Below are 6,381 nucleotides of genomic sequence, written 5' to 3' on the forward strand. Positions count from 1 at the left end.
TAGCGTCTGCACAAACAAAATGCAGTGTACTTTAGGGGTTTTCCTGCTAAACATGGCACTATGTTAATGTACAAACTTGCTGCTGTGACATGAAAATATCACATTTCACTTCAACTAAAGGACTATATTGTATGTTCCTCTTACAGTCCCTCCTCTTGAACCACAAGCTGATTTTCACTTGCTTTATTTCTCCCTCTGTTTGTATGCTAACAATACAGTCACTACGTATCTCAGATGGACACTACAGGTACATATAGGTTTTAATTTTTCCAATGTGCAATGAGCACTTTTTCTACTTAATTCTAACACATCTTATTCTGTCTCACAGTTCCTCACACACCTTAGCATCTTTATTCTTCATGTCAGGTTTCCTTGCTTTTATCATACATCCTCTATTTAATACAGAATATGCGCGCATACTACCAGCACTGAAAATAATCATCAGCTGTGGCTGTAATAAAATGTTCCTGTAATTTGAAGACTTTTAATGACTTCAATTGTCTTATTGTGTTTATGTTTAATGTTTTTGAGAATATGAACATCTGAACTGAACCAATGTTTATTTTGAGTACACATTCGGCTCATTGGAAATGAAGCCATTGGGAATGTAAGTGGTACCGTATATCCTCTGGATACTTTTTAAAATGAAGCTTAGGGCACGTTCAATCAGGAAGACTATCTCTATTCTCCCTCTCTCACCTTGCTCCTTCTAATCAGCTGATTTCAGGTGCTCGGTAACCAATCAGATCGCGCCACGAGCTCAACCAGCCAATCAAGTTGTCCCCGTCATGCTTTAAAACCTGTTGTCCTCTCTCCTGTGGTTAATTCAGTGCAGTTGCTGCGAGCTGTGCAAGTTCACCCCGCGTCGCGTTTGTATTATCGTGAAGCCGATGTCTTGCGCCGATTATCGTCGTCTCCCAGAGGTTTTGAATCTCAGCACGTCCTGCTGCAGGAGATTTTCCACTGTGCTTGGCTGTCTCTCACAGAACATGCCTGAGCGCGTATCAATCTTCTCATCTAGCTCTCTTTGCAAGAACTTCACAAAAAAGCGTATTCTCAATTATTTTTGCATACAATTGATTTTAATAATAAGTGGGAAAGTTTACGACATTCTGTTTCCCCACCAAAGTTTCACAAAATCGTATATTTAACTTATCATAGGCCGGTAAATTTGTTATCCTCACAGCAGCGTGGGAGTGATAATTTATTTCTCTGCAGAGCCCTTATCTTGATTATACGAAGCAGTTGTGTGATCTGGTTTTCAATTAAAATGAAGATCATCGAGCCACTGTGTCCCTAACCTCCCAGGGATCGTGCTGCCCAAGGATCTGATTATGCTTTTCATCATGACTTTGAAGCTTATATCGAAAGGAAATGCATCATCATCCTTGATCAGCATCGCTGTCACCTGAGATGCAGTAATCAATAACTGTAGCATGAAAAGACTTTTCTAATCTATTAGTCCAACCTTGATGAAACACCTATCCTCTGCTGTAGAATAGCAGCAGGCAAGGACTCATTCTCATCCAGCCATCGTCTTACAGGCTGTAAATCTTGTACTTCAACAACAGATCTGTGTATAGCAAGGTAACAAAGCACTGGAGCATTAGAGAATATGTGCATTGTGAGAGACCATTTATATATGTATAGGTATTGGCGACTTCTTCTGCATGATTAGCTGTAACATACAGAGTTTTGTGACTTGAGTTTTTCAACCTGATGGACAGTAGAATCAAGATTAAAGAATTATTATACACGCCAAGTCTCCAGTGGAAAAAATTTGTTTTACTCGTCGGGGGTCAAAACTCGGGTTTCATGTTAAATTACACTAGTTGTGTGAAACTGTAGTTAAACTGTGATGAGTGTGGAGAAAAAGCTTGACATTTTGAGTAAACGTTTCGAGTGACCTACTCACTATATATGTACGTGCACCAATGAAGCTAGAGAACCAAGCAGCCGGTTATCTTAGATTAGATAGGACTAGCTAGCCTAAGTTCTAAACTGCTATTCTTCTGGCACAGTCACATATAAAAGTCACCACATTTGTTCTGCTCAATTTTTTTTAAACCAAGTGTTATAAAATAAAAGAATGTTGGTTTTGGTGGGGGATAATGTGGTCAGACATATTCCATGGCGCGACTAAGAGTAGGTTTGGCTAACTAAGCTAACTCGTCCTGCTTGCTCAGCTCACTATTTTCATACAGACTGCCAGCAGTAAGAGCGACTAAATGTGTTCCAAATGAGTATAGGACCTTTACAAACAAAACAAGTTGAAAAAAGATGAATATTGACCATGTAAAATCTAAATACACAGAAGGAAAAAACAAGGTTTGATTTGTGGAGAGTGAGAATGTACGTGCCAGTAATGCTTCTTTGTGGATAATGTGCCAATAAATTATAATCTACCGTTTGTTTTCAATGTAAAGGGGTCAAAGGAGTTGTTGGAATATAAAATCACATATTCCGTTGGACTCAAAATGTTCCTTACGAAACGCATTTTATTTGTATTCTCGCGTTGCTGTTGTAGGTTTGTGTCATATTCTCTGAATCATCCACATATAATCTACTTCGATCGTCATGTAACAAGCAACACCCTGAAGACTTTGTAAACAGACACTGAACATTTTGGAGTGTGACTGATGTGGATTAAGAGCAACCATATCAGATCCCTCTGAAATTGTAACTGTGTAACAAAGAAGCTGTTCACTAGTTTTCAATTTGTTTTGTCTGTTTAATTTATTTTAACAGGAAAGTTTATTTCAGTCAGTTTTTTTTTTAAATCTCAAAAGACAAAAAATTGTTGTTCATACAGCCTTTAACTCCATATGAATTACCATCACGTTAACAGCGTGTTCAGTTGTGGCTACATTTTGAATCTACCGGTTCAGTCTCTGTCTTCTGTTTACCACACATGACATCTTGTATTAAGAGAAGACTCCAATCTATGGTAAACTGCCCTTGAATATCTGTAATTTAAATAGTGCTGCTAGAGAAAGAAATCTAAATGTAACAACTTACAAATAAATACTTAATAGATTTTTCTGCAATGTTGACTGTGTCTTTTCTTTCTTTGGAGTGTTGGAAGATAAAAAAAAATGATAATGTTGGTTGGTAAAAATTTCACTTAGCCAGTAAAACATCTCAATATCTATTTTGATGCTGTAGCACCACCACGAGGTTGACATGGGGTTTTTCATAAAACGTCTTGGCCAATATAGGATGGATTGCCATGAAAATTGTAATAACATTTCTGTCAGCCTCAGCTAAACTTTGTTACTTGGTTAGTGCTAATCTCAGCTCAGGGAGAAACAACGAGCATAGAGTTCACCAATTGCACATTTCACCAGCCTCAGAAAAATTGACCATAAATATTATAGAAGAATAATCTGTGGATATTTGGATATTATATTCAATTAGTTCAATTATACTTTATGTACATTTTATTTCCCAAAATGAAAGCATGTCAAAGATTTCTCCAGATTATAAATTTGTGGAGAGGAGTGCTGAACCCTTTATTTGTTTTTTTTTGTTGGGTTAAAACTAGAGGGAATTTAAAACAAACTGTGTCTAAAGGGACTGGATACTCAAATAAAATACCCACCTTATTTTCTTAGTTTTTTATCCTAAATTGTCCATCCTGTTGGGGTTGATTCAGGGTGTTGAATTCCTCTTTTTCTGTTTCAGTCGGTTTTTATATTACCGTCAAGTACTATAGTCCTCTACAGTGTTTCCTTTGCCTTGGGGAGTAGTGTTTATAGGAGGTGAGGAGGTCATGACACTGACTGGAAGGCCAGAAGTTCTCAGGGATCACATGTTGACTTCAAATAAATATATGAATTCCTGGAAAGCAGAAAACGCTTTGCTCTTGTGTGCTTTGGAAATGGTAACAGATGACATGAGCAACATAGAAAGAGAGGCAGCCCTATTTAAAAACGTCTTTAATTCATACACCGGAGGCCATAGATCCTGTTTTCACACTTGTTTACATTCAGACAACGGGGTGAGACCACATGCTGAGGACAGGAGAGGAGGCAGGTTTGTGTGCATGGGTGCGTTCTCTCATAAATCCACTTTGTTGATGTTCGCAATCTGCATAGACTGTATGTTTGTGTATAGCGTGTAGACTCTCTCTACAGATCCCAGTACTAGGTCAAAAAAAGGGGTTGTTTGTGTGTACGTGTACTTATACAGTCTCTCTGACGTGTATGAGTATGGCACTCTTCATATGTGTGTGTGCGTGTGTGTGTGTGTGTGTTGTGGTTCTCCTCTCTCAGACGTCTTTTGATCCGTGGCTCTGGAGCTGTGAGAAGATTCTGACTCTTCCTGTGGTCTTCTCTAATCCCTGGCTGGTGACCTGGCCTCGGTCACCTGACTTGTGCCGTCTTTCGCTGTGACGGCTGCGTTGGAATAAGTCGCGTCTATACTCTCATATGGCTCTGATGTCCACTGGAGAGAGACGGGAAGAGAGAGGGAGACATAGCAAGGAGACACATTAGAGCAATAATCTTTGGTTATAGTCTGCTATTGCACTCATGAACAGCGAGAGAGATTATTATCTACAGTGTTTTGATAACGATCAATGCTCACTTCTCTTCTTTACAGCTCAAATTTATCAGCGCTTAATTGACGATAATTCTTCTTTAAGCCTCATGAGTGGCCCCTAAAGCTGCAGCACTCATTACACCTCACAATTAAAGTTGGATGTAACAAGTAACCCCAATACAGTAATGTTTTGATGTTCCACAGAACCTACCACCACCTCTACAGCTCATTAATCTACAAACATCAAACAAGTAGTTGAGGTTTTATGATGGTTATGTGCCAGTCTATTCTTTGGCAGGAAGAAGATGTGAGAAGTGATATCAATCCTCTCACTCTAACCCTGCCAAGAAAGCAAATAGCATGTTTTCTCTGAAATGTGAAAACTTGTTAAGATCGTGATCTTAGCGTGATATTAGCTGTTCAGTGGTCAAGAGTTGGTTTCGAATGAAGGTAGCGCGAGAAGAAATGTCACCAAAACAGACATCTGTGAGTGAATGAGCAGTAAAAAGACAATGTTTATCAGTGTATAACGTTACACTTGTTCTGTATGTCTTACTCCTGAGCCTGAGTGAAGGCCGTGTGGTAACAAGAGGCCACGTTCTGTATGAGGCACTGTGTATAAAGAGCAGGCGGCTTTGCACGTTTACCTATGAATTGTTCCCTACCTGTGTGCCCTGCTGCTGACCTGTGTGTGAGGCCCGATGGCGATGTGACGCTGGACGACGACTGCGTATCGGTGTGTTGCCCCCTTCAGCGGCAGACAGCCCAGAGATAACCAGGCCGCTGGAAGAAACTACGCTTCCCAAACAGCAGGCTGAGAGTGGACGAAGACGAGAGACCTGAGAAAAGCAAAGCAGAGGACAAATGCAGGTCTTGCATATACTGTAGCACTGTAAGATGTGGCATAGGAGCACCAAACTGTCAGAGACAGCGGGCTGTGTCTAAGAATAACTTGTAGTCAATAATACACTGTGGTCACATGCTTTGGCCATCAGCTTTTGGATGATTTTTTTATGATAATGAGAAGAATTAATCTCCAGAACCTGGTTCAGCTTTGTGGTGATAATAACATTCATCTCACTTAGCGTTCTGCACAAATCAAAATGCAGTGTACTTTAGGGGTTTTCTGCTAAACATTGCACTATGTTAATGTACAAACCTTGCTGCTGTGACATGAAATTCACATTTCACTTCAACTAAAGACTATATTGTATGTTCTCTTACAGTCCCTCCTCTTGAACCACAAAGCTGATTTTCACTTGCTTTATTTCTCCCTCTGTTTGTGTATGCTAACAATACAGTCACTACGTATCTCAGATGGACACTACAGGTACTAATTTTCAATTGCAAGAGTTTTATTTTTCCATACTGCCGCTTGACTTATTCATGCAGGTCATATCTACCAGCCGCACTGAAAATAATCATCAGCTGTGGCTGTAATAAAAATGTTCCTGTAATTTGAAGACTTTTAATGACATTCAATTGTCTTATTGTGTTTATGTTTAATGTTTTTGAGAATATGAACATCTGGAACTGAACAATGTTTATTTTGAGTACAGATTCGGCTCATTGGAAAATGAAGCCATTGGAATGTAAGTGGTACCGTATATCCTCTGGATACTTTTTAAAATGAAAGCTTAGGGCACGTTCAATCAGAAAGACTATCTCTATCTCCCTCTCTCACCTTGCTCCTTCTAATCAGCTGATTTTCAGGTGCTCAGGTAACCAATCAGATCGCGCCACGAGCTCAACCAGCCAATCAAGTTGTCCCCGTCATGCTTTAAAACCTGTTGTCCTCTCTCCTGTGGTTAATTCAGTGCATTTGCTGCCGAGCCTGTG

At 39.6% G+C, this 6,381-nt stretch overlaps 1 protein-coding gene across 1 annotated transcript in view; it reads right to left on the reverse strand.

Moving 5' to 3' along the window:
* Positions 1-6,381, reverse strand: part of LOC111235250 (pecanex-like protein 1) — a 42,070-nt gene that overhangs the window by 1,629 nt on the left and 34,060 nt on the right. The window lies entirely within an intron of this gene.

Source organism: Seriola dumerili, unplaced genomic scaffold (genome assembly GCF_002260705.1).
Source record: "Seriola dumerili isolate Sdu_G_001 unplaced genomic scaffold, Sdu_1.0 BDQW01000478.1, whole genome shotgun sequence".
In the NCBI taxonomy this organism is placed as follows: domain Eukaryota; kingdom Metazoa; phylum Chordata; class Actinopteri; order Carangiformes; family Carangidae; genus Seriola; species Seriola dumerili.